At 40.5% G+C, this 24,358-nt stretch overlaps 1 long non-coding RNA gene across 2 annotated transcripts in view; it reads left to right on the forward strand.

The window, feature by feature from the left end:
• Positions 1-4,180: 4,180 nt before the first annotated feature.
• The window catches only part of LOC114547811 (uncharacterized), a 35,337-nt gene continuing 15,159 nt past the window's right edge, over positions 4,181-24,358 (forward strand). For both annotated transcript variants that reach the window (XR_003691275.1, XR_003691274.1), the window contains exons 1-2: positions 4,181-4,342; positions 12,375-12,485. This is a non-coding gene — a long non-coding RNA (uncharacterized LOC114547811). The remainder of the gene's footprint in view (positions 4,343-12,374; positions 12,486-24,358) is intronic.

Below are 24,358 nucleotides of genomic sequence, written 5' to 3' on the forward strand. Positions count from 1 at the left end.
GTCATACTATATAGTTTACCGGCGGTCCCAGGGGACCTTCATGCTGCTGACACCGCTGCCGGCGGTGCACAGAGAGCCGGGGATAAGAGTAGGTGGGCGTGTGTCAGGTAACAGCGACAGTATGATAATAACATGAAAACACATCATTCACTCTAAGTGGTTTCTGTGACTTTCAAAGGTTTAAAACCCAAAAGAGGCCAAAATACACAGCCACCATATAACGTTAGCCTTAGCCCCGAATAGCCACATCACTCAAGACACACTTGTCTAACGTTAGCTGACTTTGTCTAAAGCCTTACATACTAAAATAAAAACACAATCAACTTACCACTCTAAAACGTCCTGCTGACCTCTTCTAAAAGAAATGAATTGGTCCTCTTCGCCTGAATCCTCTGAACTTGAGTATTCAGGCTCTAACTGGTAATGTCTTGCAGATCCATGTTCATAGTAGGATTCTGATTCCATTCTATGTTTATCTGTGCTTAGCCAATCAGAGCGTTCTATGTTTATCTGTGCTTAGCCAATCAGAGCGTTCTGCTCTTTAGTTGTAGGCTGAACATTCCATCCAGCAGGGAATCCAAGCGTGCGTGAGAGGGGAGAAAAAGGGCTCTCAGAAAAGTTTGGGAAAATCAACCCAACTCTTTTTTTGGGGTAACACTATTAAATTAATGTTTAATAGACACATATAAACGGTACAAATATAAGTTTAAGTGTCACCATATGGGACCTTTAAAGCTTCTGGTAAGAAATCATGGCAAGGCTGTATTAGTGATGGAAATATGGTTTTCACACCACAAAAAGCAGTTTGAAGCCCAAAACACATGATTCTGACATAGTAGCATCTTTATAAGAGCTTCTGGTAAGAAGTGATGGTAAGGCTGTGTCAGTGATGGAACAATGGTTTTAACGTCACAAACAGCAGTTTGGTGCTCAGTGCACATGATTCTCCAACGTGTGTGTGTTAGTGTTAGTAAGTCACCAGGCTGCACTCTGTTTTCTTCGGTCTTGTCACGCAACATTCCTCAAAGCCCCGCTCTTCTTCCGCTACACTTTCTGAGTGTGTGTGTGTGTTGTGTGTGTGTGTGGAGTCCTTCTGACCTCCTGACCAACCTACACACACATATGAGAAGATCTGTCTCCATACTCATAGTTTGCAGGGACTGGGGCATGTTTGGGCCCTTTAATATGCTGTCAATGAATTAGTGAGTACAGGGATCACCTTATTCTGACCCTTGGAGCTCAATACACATGATTCTGACATAGAAACATATTTATTAGAGTTTCTGGTATAGATGACTGTAAAGACTCAAGGCAGATGTAACAGGTAATGGAGTTTATTGTACAAAGGTACAATGCAGGCGATGGTACTAAAGGATTATTAGGAACACCTGTAAGATTTCTCGTTAATGCAATTATCTAATCAACCAATCACATGGCAGCTGCTTCAATGCATTTAGGGGTCTAAATGCATTGCAAAATCTCGTGAATTCCAAATTGAACATCAGAATGGGAAAGAAAGGTGATCTAAGCAACTTTGAGCGTGGCATGGTTGTTGGTGCCATACGGACTGGTTTGAGTATTTCACAATCTGCTCAGTTACTGGGATTTTCACACCCAACCATTTCTAGGGTTTACAAAGAATGGTCTGAAAAAGGAAAAACATCCAGTATGCTGGGGGGCAAAAATGCCTTGTTGATGCTAGAGGTCAGAGGAGAATGGCCCGACTGATTCCAGCTGATAGATCAACTTTTGACTCAAATAACCACTTGTTACAACCGAGGTATGCAGCAAAGCATTTGTGAAGCCACAACACAAACAACCTTGAGGTGGATGGGCTACACCAGCAGAAGACCCCACCAGGTACCACTATTCTCCACTAAAAATAGGAAAATGAGGCTACAATGTGCACAAGCTCACCAAAATCAGACAGTTGAAGAAAAAATGTTGCCTGGTCTGAGGAGTCTCGATTTCTGTTGAGACATTCAGATGGTAAAGTCAGAATTTGGCGTAAACAGAATGAGAACATGGATCTGTTATGCCTTGTTACCTCTGGGCAGGCTGGTGGTGGTGGTGTTGTAATGGTGTGATGGATGTTTTCTTGGCACATTTTAGGCCCCTTAGTACCAATTGGGCATTGTTTAAATGCCACAGCCTACCTGAGCATTGTTTCTGACCATGTCCATCCCTTTATGACCATCATGTACCCATCCTCTGATGACTTCCAGCAGGATAATGCACCATGTCACAAAGCTCGGATCATTTCAAATTGGTTTCTTGAACATGACAATGAGTTCACTGTCCTAAAATGGCCCCCACAGTCACCAGATCTCACCCCAATAGAACCTCTTTGGGATGTGGTGGAACGGGAGCTTCGTGGCCTGGATGTGCATCCCACAAATGTCCATCAACTGCAAGATGCTATCCTATCAATATGGGCCAACATTTCTAAAGAATGCTTCTAGCACCTTGTTGAATCAATGCCACGAAGAATGAAGGCAGTTCTGAAGGTAAAAGGGGGTCAAACACTATATTAGTAGGGTGTTCCTAATAATCCTTTAGGTGAGTGTATATACACTGAGGTGGGTGGAGACAATGACACAGGTGGCACACATTATGGAAGGTGGGGGGGGGGCGTGTAATCACACAGGTGGGAAGGCAGACAAAGACAGGAAGACAAGTGACCTGAAACCAAAATCAAACAGGAAGTAAACACACACAAAACAAACATGGCAAGTGGCACCAAATTACTTTCCATTTAAAACGTTACATCACACAAAACATGATTGGTTAATGGCCACGCGATGGTTAATGTTTCAGCCAGGATTTCAGTTGTGATTAAACACTAGAGAAAGTAGAGCATTGTCTGATAGTGATAGTGGGATGGTGCTGTTCTAAAAGTTTGTATAGCTCTAATGGAGAAAGCGGAGTGGCCATATTCAGTGGACCTATGCTGTGCTACACAGTTACCTCTTCTGGTGTGATCATGTGTCCAAACATATACCCCTTTAAAGTTACTAAACTTCTGTGCCCCGATCTGCTTTCTGTGCTGGTTGATGATTGCACTAATGAATGTGTTATTCTGGTTTGTTGCGATTCTTATTTAAAAAAAGTACATTTCAGTTTTATCAGCAGCTATATGTTTAATGTGAATTCCAACCACAAGATGGCACTAGAGTCACATTATCACAGTCATATAATATAGTATATATATAGTCACATAACCCACCTCAATTCTTTTCAGTGGTTGTCCTGGCAACATGTATGCTTTCCTGCTCCTGAAAGTTTTTACTCTCCACAGTCCTTCCCCCTACCTTGCTAGATGTTTGGGAAGGCTAATGGCTCGAGCACCGATCTCTTTAATTGAGCAGTGGTGTAATGGAGCACTGAATTCAGTTGTTGTATCAGATTTAGTATGAAACATGCTAGTTCTAGAAATGTAAGTTGCTGGATTTGACTGACATTTATTTGGTTGAGACTCTGATATCACACATATTTTGTCACCTGTGTGGTTGTCTGTGACACAGAGTCATAGTCATTTGTCTTACTCCTTTTTCATTATGCCCAATCTCTTGTTCAGCTTCTCCACTTCATGAATGATGTGTGAGGTTAAAAGGATTCCACTACAAATGGCACAAAGCCCATTAGCCTCGTAATTAGTTATGTGATTTAAGTCGGTGGTTCCCAGTTCCACAGTACAGCTGAATTTCATCCTAGCCATCTAATGGGTACTTTTCAACCGTGGGATGGCAGGCGAACGGCGCAGGCTAAAGATAGACACCTTTCTGCTTACTGACAACTGAAATGTGACACATATAACAAGAATTTGAACAAAGAATTGGACAATCAGCTTCTGCAGACACACACAAAAAGGCGAGGCAAACAAGAACAGCTAGAAAGCTTCCATTATATGTCATTTAGCTGGCGCTTTTATCCAAAGCGACTTACAATTGCTATATATACACATCAGAGGCCACACACCTCTGGAGCAACTATGGATTAAGTGTCTTGCTCAGGGACACATTGGTGGGAATTAAACCCAGATCTCCCACACCAAAGGCATGTGTCACAGCCATATTCAATTCATAGACTCTGACCTGTAGCAACAGGACAGTGCTGACTATATACAGAAAGACTAATGAGCCAGTGAGGAGCAGCTGGGGCTGATGAGGTGATTGGGAACAGGTGTGCAGACAGTGAGCCACAGTCAAGCCCTGATTCAAGCTGTCATTGTTGGCCAAAATGTCACTGGTCTGAGTCATTGGACCAATTTGGCCATCTGTAACGGGGCATTTCCGCCAGAGCCATCGACGGAGGGCGTCTCGAGAAGAGAAGAGGTCGCGCAGTAAGTTTGCAAGTTTGGAGGAAGGTTACAGCACTTTCTTTAGTCTGTATTTGCATAAAGTTGACTAGACCTCAACTTCATGCAAATGAGTGGCTATCTCAGGAAACTTGGACATGACTGTTGAACTAAGAGTCAGTAGTGGCATGCCAATGTCTTGCCTAAAATGTTTTCAGAAATAGATTTTGGTGGATTGTTTAGATGGAATTAACAGAAAGTTTACGAGCAGGTCACCATTTTGTTTTCTGTTTGAAACGGGGAGCATTCCAAATCAGGTGCATTCCACCATAGGTATACACCACCTACTAGGGAAGTGGCCAGTTCCACCAATCGACAAGTTGAGCGTCCTCGCCTGACCTGAGAGAAATGACCTGTTTTAGTAAACTTGTTTGGTGCTCTTAAGCAAGGCACTTAAGTCCCCAAGGTGTCCTGGACGCACAGTGGGCTGGCATGCAGATGTCTTTTTACTGTTGTGAATATAAACAGCAATCCAGCAGCACAGGAACTGATTTTCAGCTTTCAAGGACAAGAACAAAAGGGAGATTATTTAGACTGGCATTTATAGCTGCGTATACCAAACCAAAAAAGAATAGTGTGATCTATTTTTGGTTTATTGATTGATAATGGCCCTACACTGAGCAGAGCTCTAATAGTGTTATTTTACTCAGATCCAAGGTCAGTGTTTTGCTGTCTACATTTCTGATTTGTAAATGTATTTTCCTGTTTCTTCTTCTCCTTTCTTTTTTTTCCTCTCATCGAGTGAAACCAGAACACACACATAGCCTCTAACCACCTGCCTTGCTGCAGATTGGGTTCTTGGTGAAACTCCCAGTATGCTTCGTCACCCCCCGACCTTTCTAACATCAGGTTAGGGGGTCCGTATTCCACCATTAATGTAATTCTCCAAAACCAGTGATCCAACATGCACGCACACCCCACACCGTGATTGGTCAGCAGTAAGGATGTGAGAAGGGAGCCTCTCTTGGCCCTTTTTTTTCACTCTTAACACAACGATTTGCACACAGAGTGCACCGCCTTCCAGTTATCGCCGTATTTAAACAATATTACACCTTCCCCTGTCGTTAATGGCTGGCTTTTCATTCTGCCTTCCAGATTGGCCATTTGAAACGACTAATAAATCTTTTTTTTATTTTAGAGCTGGCCAGACAACATGTTGTACGGGCTTATTGTGTTCGAGCATAACATGACCTTTAAGGTATCAGTAATCCTGACCGGACAACCATTTCATAATACCATAGTTCCTCAGACAGAACATTGTCATTTGGAACCGAACAAACCCTTTTTGTTCAGACCACATTTTTTCTAAACTAGTTCATTTAAAGCATACTGAACCCTTTTTTCCCAGCCCTATTCTCTTCTCTTCAACACCAGCAATCCTTTCCTCTAAGAACAATGTCTTACATTATTAATGGAACATGTAATACACAATTCTGTCCTCACAAGTGTGAATAATGTTTTGTATGCAGTGTCCTCATACTGCATCCTCAATAACGTCCAATCTGTCTTGGTGAGGCAAGGCAATAACGATCACAATGTACCACTTCACAGATGTGTGTATGTGTGCGTTTTTGTGAGGAGCACTGAGAGAACACTTGTGTATGTTAGTGTGTACTAGGGCTGCACAATTTATTGTGATAAGAATGCAACCTCGATTCAGGCATGTATGCAATCTCATTTCTGAAGCACAACGATTCTGCCATATTTGCTTCATTTTAAGAATGAGTGCTAATAATTTTCCCTTGCTGCGGCACTCACAAATGCACTTCTGGTCTGACCGACTCTTCCCGAACCAACCACTTCGGAAACACTCAAATTAGCCACTAACTAGTAACACTTTTCCAGACCTTCCTCCGCAGCGCTGCGGAGGAAGGTCTCTGGCTAGTCCACACAGAATTCCAGGAATGTGAGAAAAACGTGCTCTGGTTTATTGCCATTTCTTTAAACCAATCACAATCGTCTTAGGCAGTGCTAAACGCTGGACGGAGCCACAGTGCCGCTGCAAATTAGCTTCGGGAGGGAACTTCTTTTGGTGGAACATGTGTACGTTCAAAAGTTGTTTTAGTCCTGCAACAGAAAACTCAGATTGGACAGATAGTCTAACTAGCTGTCTAGATTTACCCTGCAGAGTTAGGAGCAGTTAACCATAGTTCATAGAAGGTAAGGGACATCCGGGTGAAAAGAGTGACATCCGGCGGACTTAACGGCAATGCCGGAGCAATCCCGGAAGTGGAACGTCATGGATATAATGTAGACTAGCCACTAACCGACCATCACTAACATATTAGCGAACATATCATTCCGGCTGGGTATGCTGACGGTAATAGCAACGCATGTATGTCTGTGTGTGTTGTTCTTAATGTAAAAACTGATTGCTTATTGTGTAGTGAATGAACCATTCATTGAATAATTTTATTAGCAAAAGTTGTAACATGAATGCATATGTACAGCTCCCTTACGTTTGGTGTCAATTGCCTGTTGCAAGATCCTTTTTGATATTTCATCCTGATGCAAATTAATTAAAACTGTCCTAACATGATAGCAAGTGTTATCCGACTTACTTTTTAGCACAAAACAAACCATCGTCTCAACTCTACTGCAGTTTGTACAAACTGAAGCCGTTGTGGGAGACAACTTCTAGGATGGATGGATGGATGGGATATTGCAATTTGTTATTGTAATTTTTGTATGTGGAGGTATGTTGACCGTGTTGGTATTTTAATTAATGTTGTTTAATATAAGTCCATATGCTTGCTTTGTTTCTTTGAAATGCACTTTTACAAAAATGCAATAGTGCGGATAGCAATAATTAGTTTTGGTTACGCTTTCCCTGAGAATTGTGATTGCAATTCTTACAAACATCTGGCAGCCCTAGTGTGTGCCTATGTCTTTTTGCAACAGTTGCAGACAGAAGGAAATGTCATTTCTCAACATTTCTTACCAACATTTCCTTTCCCTCAGGGCTGCGATTGATAAAAGGCTGGGATATTTCAGTCATTTTACCATGACTTAGAAACGGGCCAAATGTCAAATGGTACAGCATTAGACTGACTGCCCCAGACTGAGTCAGCAGACAGGCTATTTCTCAAAGTCTCCCTGCTGGACTTAGAAGTTTAACTACAAAGTTAATAAGGGTGGTCACACTTAAATTAATGGACAAGCTGATATCCACAGTCTGGATTTTTTGGAGTGTGTAGCTGAGAGATAGCGGTGTGCAGATGAACAGTGAGTTTTGAGTCAATATTCAATTTACAGACTCAGATACCAAACAACTTTGTAATTGATATTTTATGACTTCCCTCAGACGCTTAAGAGATTAATTTACAGTTGGGATTTTGTTTTATTACAGTTACAATGCTTATTAGAAGACTTCTGTCCTCTGGTGTATGGTGATGTTTGATACTGTACATATAAAGAGAGAAGGAGATGTGCAGTGTTGGTGTGTGTCTAGATGAGTTTTGTTATCCATAGAGAAGGGTTTGATGAAAGGAAAAGATTTAATTTGAATGCTTTTGTGTGAAGTGTTAAAATGTAATTAGGGCCCGAGTGCCGACAGCGGCGAAGGCCCTATTGAAGTCTCTTTCCTGAAATTCAGCCTTTGTGCAGAATTACAGCCACTAGAGCCAGTCCCACAATGAGCTTTCCTTAGTATGTGCCATTTCTGTGTCTGTAGCTATTGAGGGGGGGGCAAGGTGGAGGGTGGGGGTGTGGCCTTGACCAGCTGCCACTTTGCTAGTTTGAAAGCCATGATGTCTCTCTCTCTCTCATGGGTGGGCCAAATTCTCTGGGCGGGCAAAGCAGAGAAAGGGGAGGTAACCTTGCTCCTTATGACCTCATAATTGGTTAGAATGAATTTCCTTCAAAGCGTGGCTGAGCTCACTGTAAGGGCTAGGAAGAGGAGCTGAATTCAATTAAATTGTATTTATAGAGTCAAATCATATCAGAAGTTATCTCAGGACACTTTAAAGATAGAGTAGGTCTAGAGCACACTCTATAATTTACAAAGACCCAACAATTCCCACAAGAGCTCCGACCTTCAGAGGGACATTGGAGTTGAACCGCTGCTCCTTTGTATTGAGATGAGCTAATTGAGGTGGTTTGAGCATCTGAGAAGGATGCTTTCTGGACGCTTCCCTTTTTGAGGTTTGTCTGTACCCACCAGATGGGAGGAGAACTCAGGGCATACCCAGAGGGGATAGCCTATCCCATCGAGGCTGGGAATGTCTTCCTACAGGAGGAGCTAGAGGACTCAGGAGAAAGGAAGTCTTAGCTAATCTGCTTACCTGTTGTACTTAGATACTGCATCCCAGACCTGGATAAACGGTGAGATTTGTGAACTTCTTAGATGCTCAGGAGATTTTCTTGTCAACCTGCCTTGTCTTTTCTTTTGGACGAATTAACTGCACTGACATACTGGGATTACACCAAACAACAGGTATCCCCTAAATCGCCAGATTGGTCCAAGTTGTGGTTCCCGTTTTTATCCACCACTTAGCAAGCATTAATAACGGAACGAGCTGAGCTTATTGGGGTATTGCTCCCTCTTTTGGACCACAAGCTTTTTTTGATAAACTACTCAGAAAGAGTGCAGTTTAGTTCACTCAGAATGAGATAACACTTAGACCATAGACATCAAAGAAATGAGAACATGTCTGAAAAAGTATTGAATTTACCGTTCAGTGAAGTCTGGGACATTGAATTAAAATGTTGCATTCACACAACTCATTATGGCGTGTTCAATTCACTGCTTCATTTTTTTTGTTTCGAAACAGAAGCTTATAGAGGTTGTATTACAGTATGTTTTCCTTTGTGGTTTTCCCCCACATATTAAATAACGTTACAGGTATCTTGTTAAATGAGCACATCTCTTTCTTTGAAGTTGTGCATGCATTGCACATTCACAAAGGCACTTTGTAGTCCTTTATGTTTTATTACACCACCAGCTTCTCCTGTCTTGAACTAGCAGACTTGATATCCTCAGGGTGTGTTGCTTGATCACCAGAGATTTCCTCTCCACCCGGCACTCTGCCAGCTTCTACTGGCCTTTAAAATCTTTATCACAGTGTTACTCATTCCAACTGTGTTCACAGTGACTTTCATTTAGACCGTCTAGAGTGATTTAGTCAGTACTGTGGGAGAGCCTCCTACATTCTGTCACTGTGAAGCATCTCCTGTTTAACAAAGGGCTGATAATATAGGCTTCCACTCCAGTGAGCTTTGCCAAAGTTTTTAAGTTGGTGAAAGCTGGTTCCTGTGTGACTGGTAGTTGAACATGAAACTTAAAGGAATAGTTCAACATGAGATGAGAATATGGATATCAATCTCATTGTGCAATATGTGCAGAGATGGAGCCAATATGTATTGTAGTATGCACTTTAACCTACTGTACTGGCCATGGTTATGATCACTGGACAATCATTCATTTTTACCTCCAAATACATTAGTAACTTGGCTAAACTTGTTTAAAACCTGTGCGATTGTCGCACTGATCATAATATTTTTAGCAATATTGCCTCAGATCTTAGCAATTACAGTTTTGGGAGTACAATGTTATTATAACTGATATAACAGAGAGAGAGATCTGAATAAAACACTATTTTCTGAATGGTTCAATGCAGTTATGATTGTTTATGATTGTGTGTAAGGTAAAGTTGTGTGTCAGTATGAGATGCTGGGGCAGAGCGGCCGTTGGGAATGAGAACGGCTGCACACCCTGCTCGCTGGGGGGTTTGTGACGGGGCGCATAGCTGCCGTCACGGTAGCGATGCGCTACCTGTTTTAATCTCAAAGACTGAGTGAAGAATGTTGCTTGTACATGTTTGTTTGACTGTCTATATGTCCGGTTATTTATACTGGTTTTATATTGTCTGTCATTTATCGAATTCCCGATATTAATCCCGTAGTTTTGTGCACAAATTTTTAACATCTATTGCTGCGGTGATTTACTATTTGATACGCCTAGCTAAATGCCTCTATCATTGTTTATTGTTTAAAAGTTATAGATTGTCACAAACATGACTTGTGGTGTATTATATTTTACAGCCAACAAGATACCTTGTGGCTGTGGTTAATGGTAATACCAATTCTATAAATTATATGTTGTATCTATTTAGATTGTTGTATATTTAGTTTGCTGTATAAAGCCATTACGGACTACTCACCTGAGCCACCCCTGAGTTTTACATGTTGGTATGTTCCAATTTGAGGGGTTGGCGTCAGGCTATATAGGGTGGCCATGTGTTTGCTTAGGGGAATAGTGATGGGACAACCGACTCTTTTATGAGAGTCGGTTCAACCGGACGGTTGTTGGTTGGCCTACCGAGTTAATAGATTCGGTCACCGGTTCGCGTGCCCTCGGCGGCAGCGGCGGCGGGGGGGGGTGATCGCGTTTAACTTTACATATCTATCAAGATAACATTACATGTATTTGTATGTGATATAGGCCTAATACTTTCCCCTTGGTAGTATAGCATATGAATTTCCATGAACACAATTATAAAATGCACGAGACATAAAGGCTTCTGCTATCGGTTGATAACTCAAACTTGCCGAGAACCTAGACACCCGTTTTGATTACATGACTCATGCATTAGGCACGGTTACGGTCTTGTTCAGTAGTCTGGTGCACAGTCTCCTGGTGACAGCCTACCTATCACGTAACAAACATTTAACTTAACATAACTACTAAGATAACATGACGTGCATTTGTATGTGATATCCATCTATAATGTAATCTATTAATTTGTATGTACACAATCATCTAAGATGCACGAGAAATAAAGGCTTCTGCTATCGGTTGATAAGTCAAACTTGCCGAGAACCTAGACACCCGTTTGAATATAGACTCGTGCAGTAGCCTACCCTCGGTTACGGTCCTTACGGTCTCGTTCAGTAGCCTGGTGCGCGGTCTCCTTGTGACAGCCTAGCCTAGCTACCACGTAGCAACATTCACTTCTCTAACATTTAACTTAACATAACTACCAAAATAACATTTGTGTATTTGTATGTGATGTACTGTACTTCCCCATCGATAATGTGTGAATTGCCGTGAACACAATCCTCTAAGATGCACCAGAAACAAGGCTCGGTTAATAACTCAAACTTGCCGAGAACCAAGACACCGCTTGATTACATTAGACTCGAGCGGCCGGCCGGTTGCACGGTTACATTCGGTCTCGTTCGGGTCTAGGCATTAGTAGCTCATTTCCTGATTGATTCTAGCACCACCACTCCAGTCCAGTGGAGGCGCTAATGAGCTAGATTACAACACACACAGTAGCAGAAGGATACCAGCTAATATATATATATATATATATATATATATATATATATATATATATATATGACAACGGCACGAATGAAGTAAAAGAAGAAAACAGGAGTGAGTCGGTTCATTGACGTATGGCACTCTATTCTCCCGGCTCAGCGACACGAGTCGGGTTAATTAACCGACTCTTTGGTCAGTTCGTCAACACTACAGGGGAACAGAGCTGGAGTATACGTGAAGGTAGTAGGACGTAAGTCTGCTGGATGATTGCCACGTTAAACCTGATTTAAGGTCTACTTAACTTACTTTTCTATTGTCATTTTTGCTAATGGGCCTGAATTGGGTCATTGATAATAAAACCCATAATTTTGTAACATCACCTTTGCCTCACCCTGAGTGTTAATACCTGCGCAAGGCTACTCACCGCATCTACCCTCAACAGGGTTACACACCCACGTGGGGCCCAAATGCTCTGTGCTGACGCCCATAAACGTCTCTCATTCACACCACCACACACTTCTAGTGAGTCATAAGTGATGATTGAGAGGGATTACTTTTGTTTTAGTCTATACATAGACCAAACATAATATACCTTTTTTAAGGAAAATGGCAAGCGGCAAAACACACAACAGACTGAGCGCCCTAGAACATGCCATAATAGTTTAAAAAAAATACTTTACCATTTAACAGAAGTAGAGAAATAGAGAGTAAAATAGTAATTTAACACTTACTTTTTTCTGTCTGTTTTAGGTAAGGGAGAAACTGGGCCACAGCAACACTTCTTAATTGCTAGCAGTCTTGACACTGGAGTTCACCCTGTAAGCTGCATGCTGCCACCTGGTGCGAAGTCGTGGCGATGAGGTGAGTCCTTTAAATTTATTTACTCGGTTGTCCGAGTCTTACGGTTTGGTCTGTGGGAAGTCGGAAAAATACAAATGCTTCCAAATGCATCCAAAGACAAAACTCAAACAACACGCACACTAACGAATTACAGGGTGGGTAACAACCTTGTATCTTTTATTCATGAAATGCATTGATTCCCTTTCCTTTTTTTAACTAGTGTCACATTTTCCTCATGTTATGTCGTTTCTTGTCTTTGTCATTGCCTGTCTTGCTGTTTTATTATGTTTTTTTATCTAATGCAAGGTGACCTTGGGTGTTTTGAAAGGCGCTTCTGAATAAAATGTATTATCCTCAAAGATGAGCACGACACACAGTTTCCACAGAGGAGCAGCAGGCTGGCTGTGTCTTTGTCGCGCCGAGTTTTCCCCGTTGTGTGTCGGCACTTTCCCTTGACTTCCTGTAGGTCTCTGTTGGAACACAAGGCTTGTTTTGCGAGGCCGTGGAGATTAAACAACCGACAGCTATCGCGGTTAATTAGGTTGCTAGGGCTTTACTGTCACCGGGGCTAGGCTGATAAATGAAGTCAGCAAGGATGCTGCTGTCCCTCCAGCATGGCTCTGAAGGGGATTATCACTGACATTCTCATTTCAATACACCACACAGGACGATAGACTAAAAGAGACATGAAACGAGCACACAGACATGCATGTCAGGAAATCATCTTTATTTGGTCAGAATTTAGCGATATCCATCAAGTTATCGTTCCTCTGCAAGATTCACATCTTGATATTCCCCCCAACTATACATTTCTTAATTTTCTTAAAGATTGGTGTACATTTTTAATAAATTAACATAGACTGCATGTCCCCAACATATTGTACATTATGTATTGTAGCAGCTGTATCCTGCATTGTTGTATCCTGCATTGCACACAAACTCTTTTTCTTCTTTTGTTAACTTCTTCTCAAACAAACACACTCAAACCGTCAAATCATGTCTAGACTGGCTGTCATCCGACATGACAGCTCACTAAAGGCATTTTGTTGTTCACCGCCGAACCAAGATGCTTTTTTTTTAAAATTAGTTTTTGTTTGTTTGGAAACACAGACCCCAAGGCCTTCGGTGGTAAAAAAGTTTTTGTAGTTTGTGTGTCTGTGAGGGGTCATAACAGGCCCGTATTAAGACAATGTGGTGCTTCTAGGCACTATACCTTAAAGGAGAAAGAAATGTTTTTCTTTGCTTTGCCAATTTCATTGAATCAAGAAAGCCAACCACTTATCATTTTTTTTGTAACAGCTAATATTTTACATTCATCATTATGACATTTTTTGGGGGGTTAAACTGGCCACTTTTGATTATTGTTAACATTATTGATACATTTGGGTGTACTTTTGGACCAACTCAACTCTGACAGATTGAAGGGAGTGATAGTAGTCATGTAATATTTATTTATAATTTATTATTTTTATTGTGAAATTAGTGTTCGTAAATGAGTAATGTGTGGTCTTTCAACAATTTCAAGTGAATAATATAACAATTTACGGAAAATATTGTTAATGCTTGTGTCATGTGGTGCCCCCCACTGGTTGTGAATGGTTGGTGCCCCTGGGCACTGGCCCAAGTGCCCTTATGGATAATCTGGGCATGAGTCATAGTAGCAGTTAATCTAAAATAAAAATAATTACAGGTGTGAAGAAAACCCTACAACCTATTTACCCTCCAATATTTGCTGTACAGCCTAATCATGGTATAATAAACTGATGAGTTCACAGTTTCACCCCCAGTGCTGAAGCAGTAGTTGTCCAGTGTGTATATTAGCAGGTAGTAATGACTGGAGCTGACACAGGTCAATAAGTAGAACTCTGTCCTTGTCAACAAGCTGCTCTCTGCCTACTACTAACCTTCAAATTCCAACAACCTCGAGTTTTGATCTTTGATTCATACAGGTGCACTTCTCTCCTGCATGTGATTTCTCTCTCTCTGTGACACACACACACACACACACACACACGCACGCACGCACACACACACACGCATGCAGACTCCTGTAGCAAGACCACTAGTGTTGAATGATTCATGTATTCTATCCTGCTGCCCAATGGGACAAACCAGTACAAGGTATGTGTGGAAGAGTCACAGTGAAATAAAAAGGAGAGAGCTTATACTTGCATTACAAACGACAACATTGTAATTTTTTCTTTTGCTGGAAGAATCAAATCCTACTCAGTGTTTGCTAGACAGTGTATTGACATGTGCCTGTTGCCGTGGTTTCATCACACATGGACATAGCCATAACCTTGGTATTTTGGCCTTGCTTTAGTCATTTGCTGCATGATGTGTTGTGGTTGAACAAGCGGCAAGAGAGAGTGTGAGATGGTGATTGAAAAAATGCAATAGGAGTGTTAATAGAGCAATCGCTGAACAAACTCATCTAAGCCGGCAGATAAGTTTGTGTAAATATTCATCTTAAAAGCATATATTATATTATTATCTTTGGATCTTTTATGACAGAGCCCCACAGCTCTTTATAATGCATTCTCCCTGTTGTGATGAGTTGAAGGGACTTTCAGACTTGGATGTGTGGGCAGTGTGCTTGATTTATGAGAAACGCCCCTTTTGATTGAGAGTTAGAGAGTGGCTGAGAGATTGATACTTGTGCTCATCCAGGCGTCTTCATCTAGTCCCACTTTACGTCTTCCCTTAGCACGGTACATGGGTGATTAGTGTATTCCTGTAAAAATCTTTATGATTATGCTTTCCAGGGCTTGGCAGATTGCGTGACTGTCACTTTCTGAAACTCAATTACAAGCTTTGACTCATGATTTAGTGTAATTTATGAGTTCCAATGGCTGATTCTCTGCCTGTGCTTCCCTCTGTGAAACATTTAAAGCACCAGATGGGGAAATAATGAACTTTTCTAGCAGAAAGCAGCTGACAGAAGCTTATGAAACCAAGCGCTTTTTACTGGGATCTAAATTAAGTGAACCATGACATATTAACAGCTCAGGTTGCTTGTTTGAGAGTTTGAGAAGTCTTTTTTTAAAAGGAAAAATACTCAAAGGAAAGTCAGTTGGTGATCACCCTCTGATGTGCCATTCCATCGATCTTGCGAGTATAAAAATCACTTGAAACGGGCAAGAAAAGAGCTACAAATGGATAAGGGGATTGTAGAAGAAGTAGATGATGCAAACAGAGGAGAGGGAAAGGAAGAAGTAAAGGCACAGGACATGATGGGAAAGGGTGTAAGGTGGAGAGCATTGACAAAATTGTAGATGAGGATAAAATGGCAAAACTAGCAGGAGCTGTGTTAGAGGAAAAAGTACAGTGCTTACTTAGCTGCAGTGCGACTGTCTGACCCAGACCTCTTTTATCCGTCCAAGATCAAAGCACCAAAAAAGCTGGTTTAAAAACCCTAGGGAGGAGATGATGCATTACTGTTCAAGTTCCAGTGCTTTTTGAGTGGATGAAGGACTTTTCATCTCATTCTGGCCACCATCAGTATGATTATCATTAACACATACACTCCTGTTATTGAAGCCATGGAAGCTCGCATACACTATGCATTAAGTCACACAGTTCAACATCAAAGGCCTGAGGCCTGTACTACGAATCCAGATCAACATGGCCTGGATTTCTTTCAGTTACCCGGCTTCACTAACCCTAACAACCGCTGTCCCGCATAAGCTGTGTCACGACGGTGGTTAACTAGTTCAATCACCCCAGGGCTTCCCAATCCAGCGGCGCACGCATTCACATAAAAGAGGGGGTGTTTGCACAGCATGACCAATCACAAACATCTACCAGAGCCGCATATTTTAAATAAGAAGAGCAAATTATAATTCTACATAAATATGAAGAATAGACACGGTTTTTCAGGCAAAACGCAATACAGTCGCTCCTTCCTAAAACAGGAAGGAAGAAAAATAGCTGACGTGTAGATGCGTAAATCACAACGCTTATCAATATCATTTCCCCATTAGTCAGGCACAAGATCTGACCATAATTACACTTGTGCTTTTCATAAACTGCTGTTGCTTTAGCCTATTATTTCAGTTGCAACCCTGGCAGTTGAAGCGATCGTGAGAGCAAATAAAAGATATAAAAACATAATTCAAACTGATGTGCGCATTGGCAACACAGCCTATATTTCCTCCCATTAAACTATATATACTGTATTTCATAAAAATACTCATCAGGGAATGTTAACGGGGTTCTTGGTCTCTAAATGCTTTAACTTTTATGAGCGCACCTCTCTCTCTCCCCCTCTCTCTCTCTCTCTCTATCTCTCTGCACCGAGCTCTGCCTGGTCTTATAAGAACAGTGATGCCGTTATCAATCGAGTATTGATTGGTCATTAGGCGGTGCTTTTACACCGGTTGATCTCGGATCTCCAACTTAACCTGCTCCCGACCAGGTTAGGCGTTCAGCATGAGTTACCACGGCGATTTAACCCGGTAACAACTGATCCACCTTTGTGATACAGAAAACCCTGGGTTGAACCTGAAGTTACCTCGTTAAAGCCAACTCTTGATTTGTAGTACAGGCCTCGGGTTACCTTTTGGGCCCTGACAGAGGATCTGTAGCAGCGATTAGGCTTATAGGGAGTTAGCAGATCGCACACATAGGCAGGCGCCTGACCTTCAAGGCTTTAGAAAGACTCGCAGATAACCAGTTAAGGGTAGCAAGGATTTGTTTCTCTTCGTACACGTTAAAAGCAGCAGCGTAGTATCAGCAGCTGTGGCTGTTTAGCCAGCTGATACCAGAGTAAAGTGCGTTGCAGTAGTCAAGGTAAAAGCTTGCAGTGAGTCACAATTGTTAATAAACCTATTTTATTGACTGCTCAGTTTTATACCGTCGTTGACTGCTGACTCCTCTTAACTGAGCGGTTCAAGGCCGCAAGTAATCAACTGCTTCAGTAGCCAAAGGCATTTCCATTAATCGGTTAGGCTAAAAAATAAAAAAAAAGCCTTACCTCGTCTAATGCAGGCCAAATTGGGGCGAGCCGAGAGGGACAATTGAGTTAGATTCAACCTTTCTTGGAAGAGGAAAGGGAGACACTCGTGATAGATTTGTGATAGATTTCTACTGAGTGCACTTATAATTATTAATAATATATTATAATTGTTTAAATTGTGGTCATTTAACTGCAGGACGTTTTTGGACAATGTATAATTTCAGTGAGGCAGGACATAAGGGATACATTGGTTATTAGGCTTCATGTGGACATGCAATCAATACCATTCACGTAGCAATATATTTATGCATGGGGGTAGCATGTATATAATAAATAAAAAGACTTGACATAGAATAGACACAAGGTCAATGTGACTGTGCCTTAAAGGAATAGGTTAACATTGTATTCATCTTTTTCAAAAATACCCTCGTTTGCTTTCTTGCAAAGAGTTGGATAGATCAGTACAACTCTCATATTTGTTTTGTACTATGTAGCTTAGCTTAGAATGGGCACAGGGGAAACCCGCAATCCTGACTGTCCAAATATTATAATGAAAATCTGCCTAATGCTCAGGAAACAAGATGTTATATCACGTTTGTTTAATCCATACATAAGCGCTTTGAGTAATTTATTTTTTAAATTTATTTTGTGATTGGTGGGCGTTTTTACATAATTACAGCAACTACAGATAATGGATGTTTGTCACACTCCATTTAAGACATTTTAGGACGCAGTATCACTGACCAAGGCTCTGGCTTCAGAAGTGGAGATCGTTCCCACTTACTGCTGCCTTGTCGCTGCCCACTGCTACTTAAATGAGTCAAATGCAGATGATTAACTTTCCCATCTGTATAGAGTACAAGTTAATGGGCTTCTATAGACACGCACAAATGTCAAATTGACTTTTGAAAACAGTAGAGCTAATTGGGGAATACGTATTTTAAGAAGTAGTGTAATGATGCTTTTAATGAAGTGTGTGTGTGTGTGTGTGTGTGTGTGTGTGTGTGTGTGTGTGTGTGTGTGTGTGTGTGTGTGTGTGTGTGTGTGTGTGTGTGTGTGTGTGTGTGTGTGTGTGTGTGTGTGTGTGCCTGCCTGCCTGCCTGCCTGCGATAAGATGAGAAAGTGACACAATGAGGTGTATGCTCTCTCTGTGTATATCTGCCTGGACTTGCTGTTAGGGATCAGTACCTGCCAGTCTCCTCCCCTCACAGTACCGAAGGCCGGGTAATGGGCCATAACAAAGTCTGTGTGTGTGTGTTGGGCATTTAAGTATAGTCTAAGCTGTCACTGCTCAGCCTTTTCTCAGCTGCCTAGTAGGTTGGTGCCATTCTTCCTCCTAACAAGAGGAACCTTTCATTAGTGGGAACCAGCTTGAGTGATGTCCTTGTATTTCTTTTTTGCTGCATGGTTGGACCTGTGAAAGACTCGGAGGAATGTGGTTATCCAGATGTAAATTAATTGCAAGTCTGTAGAGATAGTTGTTCTCCAGAAGCATCACATTTCACATATTTGTATTATTTTGCCCAATGTTGAGCCTCAGGGTACAATTTTTGTGCTCCAAAGTATTACTTATCATTTTCTGTCTGATTATAGAAAATTGTCCATGTAGTAATGATAATGGCCTTGGTGGCACCTAACATCAGGTACGCTGCTGTGTTCACTGGGAACAAAAGTATGGAGCAATGGACTGGAGGAAGTCGGAGCACATCAGGCTGGAGTTTAGTCCAGTTAAAGCCCATGCAGTATACAGTACAGGGCACAGATTGTGCCTTTTTAAAAAATGCACTCAATTATTCACATGTTGCACTGCAACAACACTGCAGTTTAAATGTCAAAGGCCTAATTTAACCATATGCAACAATGTGGTCTACATTCACATGTGGCCTGTCACAGCACAGTTTTTTCAAAACTCTGAAAAAGATGAAATGAATGTTTTTGTTCCTATTTTATGGCATAAAAATGTAGCCTGGAATGCAGACAAATCTGCGAGCTCATGTTTTATATGCTCTGGCAGATACGTCTGGCCACCCTCCGTCCAGACAGCCAGGCCCTGGCAAGGCCAATCACATCCGTTTATCTCATGTGGGGCAGGTTTCAGACGATGACTGACAACTTGCGGAGCCTTCGCGCTTTAAGCAAATTATGCAATGATGTCATTTTTGGCTTGCGCACCTAGCTAAGTAAAGAGGAGTGTTTTTTTTGCATTTTCAAACAACCAAGTTTGCTGCAGCTGATGTTTAACTTTCTGTTGAAGTACTTTTTTCAAATTCTGATTGCAAAAACGGCAGGACTCGTTCAGACAGTGATGCTATTCCATCCCAGCTCATCTCTGCACACTGCAGTCTATTTACATTTGTCTGTTCCACAGCGTTGCATCACATGTTTCGTTGTTCCGATTGGTTGTTGGTCTATCCTATTGCGTCCAAAGGTCATTTTGGTCAGCGGCTGTTGATGACGCCCTTTGGATATAAAAAATAAACTGAGAGCTTTCACACTAACTTGCATTTGCGATTTGGGCCGGTGATGTCAAGCTAATAAAAATGTCCATATTTAATTAAACAAACAATGCACATTACTAATGGTCCCTATGTGCTTAAAAATAGGCAAAAGTTGTTTTGCTTTGACTTATGACTTCATGACCAGAAGCTCTTAACAGCAGCAACCTTACTTCAGCTCTCCAGTCCTGAATATTCATGAAAACATCAGCCTGAAAAATTCACGAATAATACTACAGACCACTGCATTCCAAAATTGAAATATATGCACACATTTCTAACATAGGGGGTAATAATAAATCAATTTTGTGCGCTGGCACAAGTTAAATTTATCTTTAACTTTGGGACCACTTTGAGATGATTTTACGATCAGGAGTAATAGGGACGAACCCAGAACAAAAATGTTGTCCTCCTTTAGATGACAACTTTTCTCATGTTTTATTGAATTATAAGCTTTTACAGGCGTAAAAAGGTACTCAATCAAATCTAACACTTTTTTAAATCAAAAAAGGGTGAAAAGCTACACAGTTACATCCTGAGCATAAGATTGTGATACTTCCCGTTCAAATAGGTAACAAGGCTGGCAAACAAGCTAGACTCCAACCATGCAAACACAAACTGATAACGCTGTGGTTCCATGGATCAATAAGAGCATTAAATGTTACAGTTTGGCGATTTTAATATTTCTCCCTCGAGCTTGAACACTCATTCTGACATTATTGCTTGCTTACATATGTGCATGGATGTCAGAATACCACATACTCACTGCAGCATCACATTTTACTCCCTCGCTCCAGCACTGTTAAATTGCAGTTAGCCTCTTACTGGATGCCTTTGCTGCTGTAACGTATGGGCACAACTGGTTTTATTTTCATGTTGCTGCTTCACATTCATAGTGCAATGTTACGGAGTGCTACAGAGTACAGCAAGTCTGTTAGGTACCAGCTCGTCACTCTGACCTTGTCATGGCACAATAAATCTCAGGTTGCACAAACTCCCTGCCATTTTTTTCACCCTCCAAATGCTGTGTTATGCCCACATGCCAGATCAGTGGAAAACTTTATAGCTTAGTATTTCATTGACGGTGGGCAATATTCACTAAACGTCTTAACCTCTCCAAATCATTTTGTTCTAAGTTTTTATTTTATTTTTAGTTATACTTTTGCTATTATTATTATTATTATTATTATTATTATTATTATTATTATTATTATTATTATTATTATACTCTTGTTTTTTTTCTTTTCTTTACACTGACATCTACTCTTTGTTTTGATGACAATGAAGGAACCTTGTCAGAACATGCTGACAAAATTGAGGGATCCTTTATATTTTCCATTTTGAGCTCAATCAGCCTTGACATTTGAAACTGATTACAATTGATTCTGGTGTGTATTTACAGGAAAAGGTTCCTTTGAAGCCAGGGTCTTCATGTTTGTGTTGCAGCGACAGGACGCGATGTATTTGAGAGTTTTTTTGTGTTTTCTTTAGTCCAGCTGACTCGGTTTGTTTTGTTTTGTAAGGCTACAGGGTGTTTGCATTCATCCTAAAATGTGATTAAGTCTTGATTTGAATTGCAAATAGTTCTGACAAAACAAATCAATGTGCACATTTTAAGGGAATCTGCTGTGAGGCAAGTATGTCTTGTTAAGCTCATAATTCTCTGTTTTGGTCCAACATGCAGACTGATGTATTGGCAGAGTGTAGAACTTCTATTCCCAATGGTTCAGACCTAGAAGAAGCTGCTTCTTTTAGTTAAGATCTGTTTTTTAGGAGTGTGAAGATAGAGGTTAGGCTTACTGTGGACTATTTTACAACCAGTGAATAGAATAGCGCATTTCTCTCGTTTTTTTTTTTTTTAACTCACATTTATGTTGAAGTCTCTACTAGGAATGCATGAGTGCACTTCCTTGTACAGTTCAGACTTTTCCTGTCATCTTGGGGGATGAACCTATAGACTGATGATGGCAGGGTTACAAATATGAATGTGATTCCAAGCATGGAGAGGTCAGTATTCATCGTGCTCCTTTTTTCCTGTGGCCAAATGGAAACCTCCATATAAGCACACACATATAGATTCAGCTCATGTTCTCTGCTAGAGAGTTACTTTTTATATAAAGAGACAGGTGTGACCTGCTCCACAATGTGTAACTAACTGGTGTTTAAAACAGCACAGCACTTCTACTGCAGTGTAGTCTGTAACAAACAAGTGTGTAAATGCAGTATTCATGCCCGAGTTTGCAGGGATGTTTTTAGATAGTAATTATCTCTTGGCTGTTTTGACGGATTTGAAATGTAGCTTCCATCCCCACAGTGCCACTAGAAATGTTAATTTGGACTACTCTGTTCAATTTGCTAAAATTAATTCTTGCCATAAATAGTGACTTGAGGTCTATTGGCTCAGTAACTCAGGGTGCATCTAGGAGAAATAACGTGGCCTTATGTAAAAACGATCCCTGCTGCCATTCTCCATCAGGCTTGTGCACAATTCAGAATGGAATTGAGAATGAATCCTAAATTCCAATTCCAATTCTTTTCAATTCAATTCAAATGTTTTCCCCCAGCAGTGAATGTTAAAAGCTCTAGTCACAGAACAAATAATTCAGTTTTAATTATTGTAATTTTGTGGAATATGATGGTACACAACTCCATTTCGCAGAATGATTTAATTTAACCAAGTATTTAAAATGGTTGCCAAACAATTTGAGGTGGACATTTGTTTGAAAGCTTTTTTTCTACACATTTTGACGGTCAACACTGGACGTTTTGAGTTTCAGAAGTCCCTTACAACTTCAGATTATAAATATTTATAGATTTGACACCTGTAATAACGGAAAAATAATGGAAGGCTTAAAAGGTCATCTGTACTAGTTCATTTTGAAGAACCAATTCCAACAAGAACACCTGGAAACCACAGAGCCATATGCAAGCACTGCCGTGCTCCAGTCTGTGGCTCCATCAAGGCTACTTTAAATTTCAAAAGGCATCTACAAGGAAGTTAACAGACAGATGGTCTTTTATTTTGAAAACCATCTCTTGATGGTATTATGCTACTGATATTTGATATCATCAGTGTTGGGGTCACTACTCAAGAATGTGTAATACACATTATTCATTTTTACCCTAACCCCATAAGGCATTACTTTACTTGTTATTCTCTATGGATAGTAACTCATTACTCTACTAATTACATTACTGTAGTGCAACACAGCAAGAGCCTGGCATATAGCTCATAAAGGGCTTAAACACACCTTCAACTCACAACACAACAGTAACTGTAACATTAATGTGTTACATTACTCAGTTACAGCCAAATGTGATTATATTATGGCATTACTTCGTAAAGGGGTAACTCCCAACACTGGATATGTGTTTTAAAAGCATGCAAGCACCCTTTACTTATTACTTATTGTAAATCAAGAAAACAATTCTTTTCAATTATGGAATTAATAGAAATATTTAATATACAAAATGTATGCAGGGTTGAGGAGTGACTAGTTACGTGTAATTAAATTGTTATTAAATTACAAAATTAATGTAATTGTATTTAGTTGTATTACTGAGGTAAAATGTGTAATTCAATTAGTTACTTATCAAATTAAAAGTAATTTGCTTTGCATTGATAAAGTATCCAAATAATAATAATGGGTAACTTATAAAGGTAAGCAATTTCTAAAGTAACCTTCCTAGCACTGAATGCATGTGAGATTCAACACATTCTTTCTGATGTGTGACTTTGTGGAATTTTGAATTAAATTGCAATTCATTTAATTCCACTTCCTGTCATTCCAGTTCAAATTCAACTTCCTGTGGGGTGGAGTCAATTCAATTCAAATTCCAATTCATGAATTGAATGGAGGCCAATTCTGAAATTCAGAATTTTGCACAAGCCTGTTCTCCATGCCATGATACTCACTAAACCACCAAATCCAAGGTTAAAAGTATCTCCAACAAGTCTCCGTATGGCTAAGGCAATTTTGTTTTGTGTCTGGTTAACAACCTTTACTTCTTCTACTCTGTTTACTGGCGGATCATAGCCATGCGTAGCCAATAGCACCAACTTCTGATGACACTACACTGTAGCATAGTTTATTTGCTCCAAAAAAGTTGATGGAAACACGCCTAATTTACATTTCTTTTTTTTGCGACATTTCAAAGAATTTTTTAAATATTTACATAGAAGTAATGAACTGAGTAACACAGGCTGCCAAGTCAAAGTACAGAGAATCAGACTGTAAGACAATGAAAAAAAAATGTAATATCACCAGTCTTATCCTTTAGACTTGTGCTGTGTTTTGTCATGTCTTTTCTCTGTTATAGACAAAAGGTTGAGAGTCATGAGACCAATTTTTTATCATAGCTTAAAGTTCAGAATATTCCAGATAGACGAGAAGCTAATTTTGCAAAGTGCCTGCTGAGGCCTGCCAAATGAATATCTGAGG

This window comes from Perca flavescens, chromosome 2 (assembly GCF_004354835.1).
Source record: "Perca flavescens isolate YP-PL-M2 chromosome 2, PFLA_1.0, whole genome shotgun sequence".
Lineage (NCBI taxonomy): Eukaryota > Metazoa > Chordata > Actinopteri > Perciformes > Percidae > Perca > Perca flavescens.